Source organism: Rana temporaria, chromosome 3 (assembly GCF_905171775.1).
Source record: "Rana temporaria chromosome 3, aRanTem1.1, whole genome shotgun sequence".
NCBI lineage: Eukaryota > Metazoa > Chordata > Amphibia > Anura > Ranidae > Rana > Rana temporaria.
Window position 1 is genome coordinate 167,599,495 of NC_053491.1, and position 10,908 is coordinate 167,610,402.

At 44.3% G+C, this 10,908-nt stretch overlaps 1 non-coding gene across 1 annotated transcript; it reads left to right on the top strand.

Moving 5' to 3' along the window:
- Positions 1-757: 757 nt before the first annotated feature.
- Positions 758-922, top strand: LOC120933874. Its single transcript, XR_005748139.1, has one exon. It is a non-coding gene; the product is annotated as a U1 spliceosomal RNA (small nuclear RNA).
- Positions 923-10,908: the final 9,986 nt, after the last annotated feature.

Genomic DNA, 10,908 nt, shown 5'->3' on the forward strand with positions numbered 1-10,908 from the left:
AGGAGCCCCGTTTGCCTTTTTGTCATTCAGGGTTTAGCACTCGTTTCATAGTGCATTCGGGCGGTTACGCTGCCTGGGAGCTAGCTCCTCCCATATGCATGCGCTCTGGCTAATAACATCAGCCCAGACACTTCCGCCCGCCATCGTGCTGGCGATCACGTCGACGTCTGATGTCACCGCGCTGTTTTGACGCGGTGACGCCGGATGCTGCGAGGATCAGGGGACTGCGAGGGCGCAGTTCGTGATGTATACCTAATGTGCAGCTAATGCTAAGGGGACCAGGTTCATTGTCCCCTTGCATACACCTGCACATTTACCTCTGCCCCCCACCTGGCATAAAATTTTGTGCCAGCATGATAGGCTGACAAGTATCAGCTGTTCTATTTAAACCTGGCTGTGTCATTCTCATACTGCTGCACAGCCAGGATCCATGCAGTCTGCTCAAATCCATGAATTAAGGTATGGGAATCTGTTGTTTTCCTAAATACTGTGCTAACATACCAAGCTTTGCCTGGTTGGTGGTATGTACTTACATCCACCAGCTCTTTGGATTGTGCTGTTGGTATCTTTTCCTGTTTCTTATACTCCATATACATATATATTTTTTTCGAATAGATTTCACCACACTCTGCCTGCATTTATCCTTGTGAGTCTTGACACACTGAATGGTTCCACTCCTCTGCTGATCCTATGCCTGACCCTCTATGTCCAATATTCCAATTTTAAATTGAATAATGACACAATTTTCACCTTTTCACTACTTACCTGGCAGGGGAGACACCATGATCATGAAGGTGGTTCTCCCTGGGTGAGGCTCGGCCATTGCACTCTAGGCCGTGCTGATCGTGGTGTCTTCCCTGTCGCTTCTCGGCCTAGGTGTGGTATCTGTCCTTATCAGTTGTCTGCGGAGCGCTGAAGCACCTCCTACATGGGGAGGGTGAATGCAATCCAAAGATGTCATTGCACCTGGAAGGATGGTTTCAGCAGGGACTACGCTGTGCTGCCCGACAGATACTGGGGGCCGGCCCATGGTTGAGTCTGAGCCATCTGGAAGGGTGCTCCTGGTGAGGATGGGTGCTGCGCTTGGTCTTGGTAGGGCCAGATTCACGTAGGTGAGCGGCGGCGTAACGTATCGTAGATACGTTACACCACCACAAGTTTTCATTGCAAGTGCCTGATTCACAGAGCACTTGCGATGAAAACCTACGCCGGCAGCCTCCGGCGCAAGGCGGGCCAATTCAAATGGGCGTGTGCCATTTAAATTAGGCGCGCTCCCGCGCCGGACCTACTGCGCATGCTCAGTTTTGCAATTCCCGCCGTGCTTTGCGTGCCGTGACATAATTTTTTCGAATAGCGACGCGCGTAGCATACTTCCGTATTCCCGGACGTGTTACGCAAACGACGTTAAATTTTAAATTTCGACGCGGGAACGACGGCCATACTTTAAACAGCAATACGTTTGCTGAGTAAAGTTAGGGCAGGTCAAACGACGACTAACTTTGCGACGGGAAACTAGACTAGCAGCGACGTAGCGAACGCAAAAATCCATCGGGAATCGCCGTAACTCCTAATTTGCATACCCGACGCTGGTTTACGACGCAAACTCCCCCCAGCGGCGGCCGCGGTACTGCATCCTAAGATCCGACAGTGTAAAACAATTACACCTGTCGGATCTTATGGATATCTATGAATCAGTCGCATAGATAGAAACAGAGATACAACGGCGTATCAGGAGATACGCCGTCGTATCTCTTTGTTGAATCTGGCCCTAAATCTCTAGCCTGTATTTTGGGCAAAGAAACAGAGTAAAGAAATTCTGAAATAATTTCCGGATAGGTTGGGGAATAGTTACTTCCTCCCGGAGATTATAAAGAGTTCTTAACCACTTACGGACCACCCGCCGTAAGGAATACATTGCTACTTTGAAGAGGAGTACTGTTGTTATGGTAGCAGCTAGCTACCATAACCCCGGTACCCTCTTCAAGAGCGGGCAGTCTGCTTTCAGATAAAAGTGATCTCTGCGGCATATACGCCGCAAGATAACTTTTATCGTTAGCAGGAGAGGGCCCCCCTTCTGCAGCTCTCTGGTGCCCTCCGCCACTTACCGGAGCCGTCAGCAGCGGTGGAGGCGACCGGATGTTGTCCCTGCCTGGGTATGGAGACGAGTGAGGGGAAGATGGCCCCCACCCATCTCCATATCATTTTTTATTGCATTTTAGTCTAAATATGAGATCTGAGGTCTTTTTGACCCCAGATCTCATATTTAAGAGGGCCTGTCATGCTTTTTTCTATTACAAGGGATGTTTACATTCCTTGTAATAGGAATAAAAGTGACCCAAATGTATTTATTTTTAAAAACAGTGTCAAAATCAAAAAATGTAAGTGAAATAAATAAGAAAAAAACAAACAATTTTTTAAAGCGCCCCATCCCGACGAGCTTGCGTGCAGAAGCGAACGCACACATCAGCAGCGCCCACATATGAAAGCGGTGTATAATAATTCTAGCCCTAGAACCCCTCTGTAACTAAAGACATGCAACGTGTAGAATTTTTTAAACATCGCCTATGGAGATTTTTAAGGGTAAAAGTTTGTCGCCATTCCACGAGCGGGCGCAACTTAGAAGTGTGACATGTTGGGTATCAATTTACTCGGCGTAACATTATCTTTCACAATAAAAAAAAATTGGGCTAACTTTACTGTTGTCTTTTTTTTTATTCAAAATACGGTGTGACAAAAAGTATTGCAATGACCGCCATTTAATTATTTTGGGTGTTAAAAAAATTGAAGGATTTTTGAATAAAAGGTTACCTGTAAAATCCTTTTCTTTGAGTACACCACGGGACACAGAGCCTTAATCATTACATAGTGTGTTGTATGGTCACCAGAGGTGATTGGACACTGGCACAACCTATGAGAACAAGTTTCCCTCCATATAACCCCTCCCATACAGGAAGTACCTCAGTTTTTGTAGCAAAGCAGTAAGTATCCCATAGAAGAGGGGGACCTCTGTGTCCCATGGTGTACTCAAAGAAAAGGATTTTACAGGTAAGCTGTTATTCAAAAATCCTTCTTTCTTTATCGTACACCACAGGACACAGAGCCTTAATCATTACATAGTGGGACGTCCCAGAGCAATGCTCAATTGGATTTCGATACCAGTTGGCCCTTTTTGGGGCCATCTGGTATAATGAACAGAATATCTGTTTTACGTATCTGAGCCGTAGCCTGAAGATAAACTTTAACTGCCCTCACTCCATCCAGAGAGTGCAGCAATTCTTCCTCCGCTGTCTACGGTTCAGGAAAAAAGGAAGGCAGCACAATGTCTTGATTTAAATGAAATGCCGATACCACCTTTGGCAGAAAGGTAGGATGAGAGCATAGTACAATTTTGTCTTTGTGACAAATTAAATAAGGTTCTTTAGACGGAAGAGCTGCTAACTCGGATACCCTTCTGGCGGAAGAGATAGCAATCAAAAAGGCTACTTTCTTGCTCAAGAGAATCAAAGGAATTTGATGAATAGGTTCACAAGGGTGCTCTTGCAGAGCTGACAATACTAGGTTCAAATCCCAAGGGAACAAGGGTAATTTGACTGGTGGATTTATCCTCAGTACTCCTTGAATAAACGCCCGAACTAGGGAATGAGATGCCAATGGTTTCTGAAAAAATATTGATAGAGCTGATATTTGACCCTTGATAGTACTCAGGGCTAATTTCATATCCACTCCGACTTGGCAAAAGGCGAGAATTCTGCTTATGTCATATTTTAAGGGATTCCATTTCTTGGATTCACACCAAGAAACATATGCTTTCCAGACTCTATAGTAGATTAGCCTAAAGGCTGGCTTTCTTGCACTAATGAGTGTAGAAAGTGCTGGACCTGAGACTCCTCGATTCTTCAAGATGTAGGTCTTAGTAGCCAGACCGTCAAACTTAGCTTCTGTAAGGAAGGATGGAATACAGGACCATGTGACAGCAAGTCGTGCCAGAGCGGAAGTACCCAAGGTCTTTCTACTGCCATCTTTATGATTTCAGCATACCAGGGTCTCCTGGGCCAATTCGGGGCCACTAGGAGCACTGGTATTCTCTCCTTCTTGATCCTGCACAGCAATCTCTGTAAGAGAGGGATCAGATGGAATGCATAGATCAGTGAGAACTGATCCCATGGAATCTCTTGTCCTGGAAACAAAGCTGTCCAACTTTTTGTTGAGTCTGGAGGCTAGCAGGTCTATATCCGGGGTCCCCCATTTCTGGCATATTGCCTAAAAGACCTCCAGGTGGAGTGACCACTCTCCTCGTAGTAATTGCTGGTGACTTAGATAGTCCGCTTTGCCAGTTCTCTACCCCTGGAATGAAAATTGCAGACAGACAAGGTACATGTCTTTCTGCCCAAACTAATTCACCTTTTCTGGGCATTCCGGCTCTGGGTGCCTCCCTGATGATTGATGTAGGCTACAGCAGTAGCATTTTCGGATTGTATCCAAACAGGGTAACCCTGTAACCTGTGTGTCCAGGTTTTGAGAGCTAAAAATACTGCCCGAATCTCCAATATGTTGATGGGCAGGTTCTCTTCTGTTTTGGCCCAGGTACCCTGGGCTGAGGCCTCCTCTAACACGGCTCCCCAGCCTAACAGGCTGGCATCCATGGATAGCACTTTCCAAGCCACTGGAAGGAAGGACCGTCCTTTTCGCAAATTTTCGCTTTTCAACCACCAACTGAGGCTTTGGCGCACCTGTGGAGACAGGTGCATGGGGAAATCCAAAGTCTGGCTCTTCCTGTCCCAGGCAGCTAGAATGCCACTCTTTAGACGCCTCGAATGAAACTGGGCGTAACGGACCGCCTCGAAAGAGGCCACCATCTTCCCTAATAGTCTCATGCGCAGGCGAATAGATGGTCTCCTCTTTGTCCTGACCCTGTGGATTAACTCTCTTAGGGACTTGACCTTTGGTTCAGGCAGGTATACCCTGCCTAGGGCTGTATCTATGATCATGCCTGGATACTCTGCTCTTCTTTGAGCTTGTAGAGAGGATTTCTGTTGGTTTATCACCCATTCTAACTGCTCCAAGTATCTCACCGTATTGAGTATGGCGTGTTCTAGCCCCGCCTTTGACTGATCTATTACAAGTAGATCGTCTAGAGAGGCTGATGCCATTACCCCTTGTGCTCTCAGGTTCACCAACACATGGGCCAGGATCTTTGTAAACACCTGAGGTGCAGTTGCCAAGCCAAAAGGTAGAGCCACAAATTGAAAATGGCGATGCTCCACCGCGAACCTTAGGAATTTTTGGTGAGCGGGATAAATAGGCACAGCGCAGCTTTTTCTTTTCTATATTGTATTTGTGTATGTATCTTACATATAAGTTGCAGCAGCATTTTTTATTTTCTTTTATTTATTTATTTATTTTTTGTTTTTATTTTTACACATTTTTATAGTGTCACTACTGTTTTATTTTTGGACCTGCGCAGTATCTTCCTACTTTTAAATAGGCACATGTAAATAGGCATCCTTGATGTCTATGGACACCAAAAAATTTTCGCCTTGTAGGGTGGCGAGCACGGACCGAATGGTTTCCATTCTGAAATTCCAAATGACCAGATGCTGGTTAAGATCTTTCAGGTCCAGAATGGGTCTGATGTCTCCATTTGGTTTTGGAACGACAAAAAGGTTTGAATAAAACCCTGCACCTTGCTCCCTTAGGGAAACCTCTCTGATTACCCCCTGAGACAGCAAATGATCCAAACCGCAGAAAAAAGAATCCTTCTTTATTGGATCTTTGGAGACCCCAGAATTTCGGAACTGCTGGGATGGGATGTCTCGAAACTCCAGTTTGTACCCTAGGGATACAGCAGAGACTACCCATCTGTCCTATACCTCTGTCTGCCAAGTTCCTGAAAACTGCCAGAGCCACCCCCCCACTCGGCCGAGCGGGGGCGCCCCTTCATGATGAAGCTTTGGGGTTCTGCTTATAAGATTGTTTACCCCACTGCTTCCTGAACTTCTGGGCTTTTCCCTGATCTTTAGGCTTTGTGGCTGTCTGCGAACGCCATTGCCACTGCCGAGACGATGGCCCAGGAGCTGGGGAGAGAGAACTCTTAAAACAAGGAGGCTTGTTTCTCTTTTTCCCTGGCAACAGAGTAGTCTTGCCGCTTGATATCTTCTTGATATATTTCTCTAAATCCTCCCCAAAAAGCTGTTCCCCATGAAAGGGGAAAGTGGTCAAAAGTTTTTTACAACGGGCTTCTGCTGACCAGTGCTTTAGCCAAAGGATTTTATGCATGAGTAGTAGCTGGAGTGTAAGGCGCGAAGCTTGCTGTATAAAATCTCTAATGGCGTCTACTGCAAAACACAAAGCCCTGGGCATATTCTCCCAAAATTTGGCTTGCTCTGAGGGTTGGTCTTTTAACCCTTCCTTTACTTGATCCCTTAGGACTTGACACATACCCACTGCCGCCACCGCAGGTTGAGTTACTGCGCCTGCCAGGAGAAAGGAAGATTTTAATAGAGATTCAAATTTCTTCTCAGAAGGATCCTTGAATACCTGGGCATTATCTACCGAACAGGTTAAACTCTTATTAACGCAAGAGATTGCCGCATCCACTGAAGGCAAGCTCCATTTTTTGGTAAACTTTTCCTCCATTGGGTAAAGGATCTCAGATCTCCTAGGAGGAGAGAAGCGCTTGTCTGGATGCTTCCAGTCTGCGTAAACCAGTTCCTCCAAAAATGCCATGCTTCACAGTGGGGATGTGTGTTCAGGATGATGTGCATTGTTAGTTTTCCACCACACATAGCATGTTGCTTTTACCAGAACACATTCTTCCACATGTTTACTGTATTCTTGCCACTTTTCCATAAAGGCCAGATTTGTGGAGTGCACAACTAATAGTTGTCATGTGGACAGATTCTCCTACCTGAGCTGTGGATCTCTGAAGCTACTTCAGAGTTGCCATGGGCCTTTTGACTGCTTCTCTGATTATTGCTCTCTTTGCCCGGCCTGTCAGTTGAGGTGGACAGCCATTATGTGCCACTTTGTGTTGGTCTATCACATAAAATCCCAATAAAATCCATTTATGTTTTTGGTTTTAACATGACAAAATGTCAAAAATTGTAAGGGGTATGGGTACTTTCTCAATTGTCTAAGAATTATTTTAATTTTAGAAAGCTTTCCTTTCACTTTGTGTTGTGTCTCTTGGACAGGAAATTAGGGAAAATCTCCCTAGTGGGCTACATAAAGGGGGAAAAAAAGCACTTGAGGGGTGCTTGTTCACTTGCTTTAGATATATGTAGTGCTATCACCTCAGAGCTGCTGAATTTAGTTTACAGCACAGCAACACACTTCGTAATGTAACAGCCTATCTCTGAGACAAGGTGCTCACCAGTTGGACTTGGTAGTTGTAACACAGTCCTGCTGGAATTGGAGCCCTCGCTCTAATGGAGCACTCACATCTCCCCACTGAGGGTTTTAGTAAATCCAAAGAACCAGCAAAATATCTTAACAAGTGGCTTGAGGCCTCTCACCACATAAATGATAACACTAAATCGGAATCCAGAATAGTGACAGTTCAGGATGTGCTAAATGGATGTTATAAACAATATGTCCACTGTCAGCAAAGGTGATGATCAAAGGTTAACCTTTGTATGGGAAAGTCAGACGAAAAGGAAAGGACCAACAATATCTATTTTCCTAAGGCCGCGTACACACGACCGAACATGTCCGCTGAAACTGGTCCGTGGACCAGTTTCCGCGGACATGTCCGATCGTGAGTAGGGCCTAGCGGACAGTTTTACAGCGGACAAAAGTTCCAGCGGACAGGTTTCCAGCGGACAAAAGTTTCTAAGCATGCTTAGAAACTTGTCCGCTGGAAACCTGTCCGTCGGACATGTCCGCTGGTTAGTACGACTAATCAGACATGTCCGCAGATTAGTACGTCTAACCAGCGGACCAAAATCCCGCGCATGCATCTAATTGATTCGACGCATGCGTGGAAGCATTGCATTTCCTGGTTTGAGAACGTCGGTGTCGTCTACGTCACCGCGTTCTCTGTCTGCGGGGATTTTGGTCTGATGGTGTGTACACACATCAGACCAAAAGCTCCCAGCAGACATGTCCGATGAAAACGGTCCGCGGACCGTTTTCAGCGGACATGTTCGGTCGTGTGTACGCGGTCTCAGAGGTAGTAGCAGGGGCTTAAAAGAGTGTGGTTTCTGGGCAGTGGCTGGGGAGATGTCCGCAAAAATTTGAACACCCAGTAGTTGAATGGAAGATGCTTCTTTCGCTTTACACATGACCTTTTCCTTCACCTTGTAAAAGTGTGGCTTTACTATTATGTACTTGGGAGGTCATTATGATGGGGGGCAGTCAGGGCACTGTGAGCCCGATCGATTTCCAGCTTGTGTTCAAACAAGTCAGGCAGCAATGTAGAGATTGCTGATGCTGTCTGTATTCTGATTGGTCCTTTTGATTGTAACATCAAGCTTATTCTCAATAGCATTAATGTGATCCCCAAGTCATTGAACTTTTGGTTTGAGTCAGCAGTGATTTTGATGCTTACTTTTGCCAGACCCTGCTCTAGCAATGCAGACAATCTGGCTAGAACAGTTGGGTCTCCAGAGTATTCTGGCTGTGCTGCTGGGGGCTGGGTAGGGATAAGCTCTGGAGAGACCTGCAGGCTACCCTGGCTGGAATCATTTCTCCCATGGCCCAATCTAGGTAGGAATCCGTTGAGAAAGGAAATTTCCAGCCAGAAAATTCACCGCCACGTGGGTCAACATCATAACAGGTGTAATGCAGGACTCATCCAGATCCCCCAGGGCTGATGATGGAGGAGGATGGCACTGGATTGCCTCTGAGAGAGGTAATGAGAGTGAGGCTTTGGTTGCCATGTTGTTTGGGCCGGCCACCTGTAGTTCCTCCTCGGGCGGTGGATTGGGTGAAAGCCTGCTGTGTATGGAGGTATGCGATTTACAAGCCGATGGGTCCCCTGGCTGTGCCTGTTTCAGTGGATGTTGGCCAGATGCACCCTAGATACTAAACTTCTTTATTACTTCGATATCAAGGAAAAAAAATGTTTCTTTGTTCATTTAGAAGTCAAATTTCAATGGTTTTGCCAAGGAATGCATATTGATGTAAAAAAATGTACTGACCGATCTGAATATTCTGTCCCAGAGCAATGTTTTAATCCCATTATTGCTAACTGAGTGAAACTTGCTGCCTTTTCCAGTTATGTGGAAATTAAGCCTAATTTAGTATCAAAGCATAAGGAAATTAAGCATTTTGTTCATACATGGTTCCAATTGAATCCACAGTAGCTTTTCTACTATTCTGACTCACTGAAAAAATAGGTATATGTTACTGTGTACATACAATGAAAGACAGAGAGATGTGATATAAAATCAATGAAGATGAAATTACATCTATTAAAATGTAAGACACATTTTTTTGAAAGTTAAAGTTTATGTAAACCCTAACAACAAACTTTTCTTATTTGCTTTGTAAATATATTTCTGGAAGTATTTTGTTATATCTGCTTGATAAGCAGAGCTTTTTTTCTCAGAAAATAGGTGCAGGAACTCAACCACGACAAGTTCAAATTTCACAAACAGTAGAAAGGTCTTAAAGAGGCATTAAATACCAGAATTGCATTACATACAGAATGCAGAGTTCAGGGGGTTACAAAGCTGTCACTTGTAAACACAGAAACCAGACTTTTGTGTTTACAAGTGATTGTGGTGAGCAGGCACCAAAGGGTCTGAGCCATAGGTGGTGGAACTGAGTTCCCCCAAGTTCCCCCTGAAAAAAAGCCCTGTTGATAAGTATACCTAAAAATAGCTATTAATCCTGGCAGAAATCTTGTAAACTTCCTAAGCAATCTCTGGGGTGCTTTATTATCATTTAGAACTGTTTCTAGCTCTCTCAGTGGACTACAGAACATCTCCATAATATGTTATAGGGAAAATAAGAAGGGGAGGTATTTTGTAGTCCCATCCTAGGTTGACTGTGCTGACATCAATACATTACTGTGAATGAGCATTGTCAGAACATTGTGATAAAAAAAGGGAAAATGCAGCTGATTCAGCATTTTACCCAGAAAATGGTACCTAAAATATTACATCACAGAAATGTGTAATGTTGCATAAAGATTAAAATGTCTATATAGAAGGGCCAAACATACATGAGAGGACTGCATTTCAAACATTTGTTTCTAGTTTTAAGAGTCATCAAACCCACATCATTAACCACTTCAGCCCCGGAAGATTTTACCCCCTTCATGACCAGATTACTTTTTACAATTTGCCACTGCATCACTTTAACTGACAATTGTGCGGTCGTTCGATGCTGTACCCAAACAAATGCACATTTGCATCCTTTTTTCAACAAATAGAGCTTTCTTTTGGTGGTATTTGATCACCTCTGCGGTTTTTATTTTTTGCGGTATAAAAAAAAGCTACAATTTTGAAAAAATATATATTTTTAACTTTTGCTATAATAAATAGCCCCCCAATTAAAAAAAAAAATGTCTTCACCGGTTTAGGCCAATATATATTCTTCTACATATTTTTGGTCAAAAAAAGTGCAATAAGCATATTGATTGGTGTGCGCAAAAGTTATAGTGTCTTCAAACTATGGGAAAAATGTATGCCATTTTTATTATTATTTTTTACTAGTAATGGCGGTGATCTGCGATTTTTAGCAGTACTGTGAAATTGTGGACAGATCAGAGACTTTTGACACTTTTTTGGGACCATTGACATTTATACAGCGACAGTTCTATAAAAATGCACTGATTGCTGTGTAAATGTCACTAGCAGGGATGGGGTTAACACTAGGGGCGATCAAGAGGTTAATTGTGTGTTCCCTCAGTGTGTTCTAACTGTGGGGGATGGGATTGACTAGGAGAGGAGACATATCATT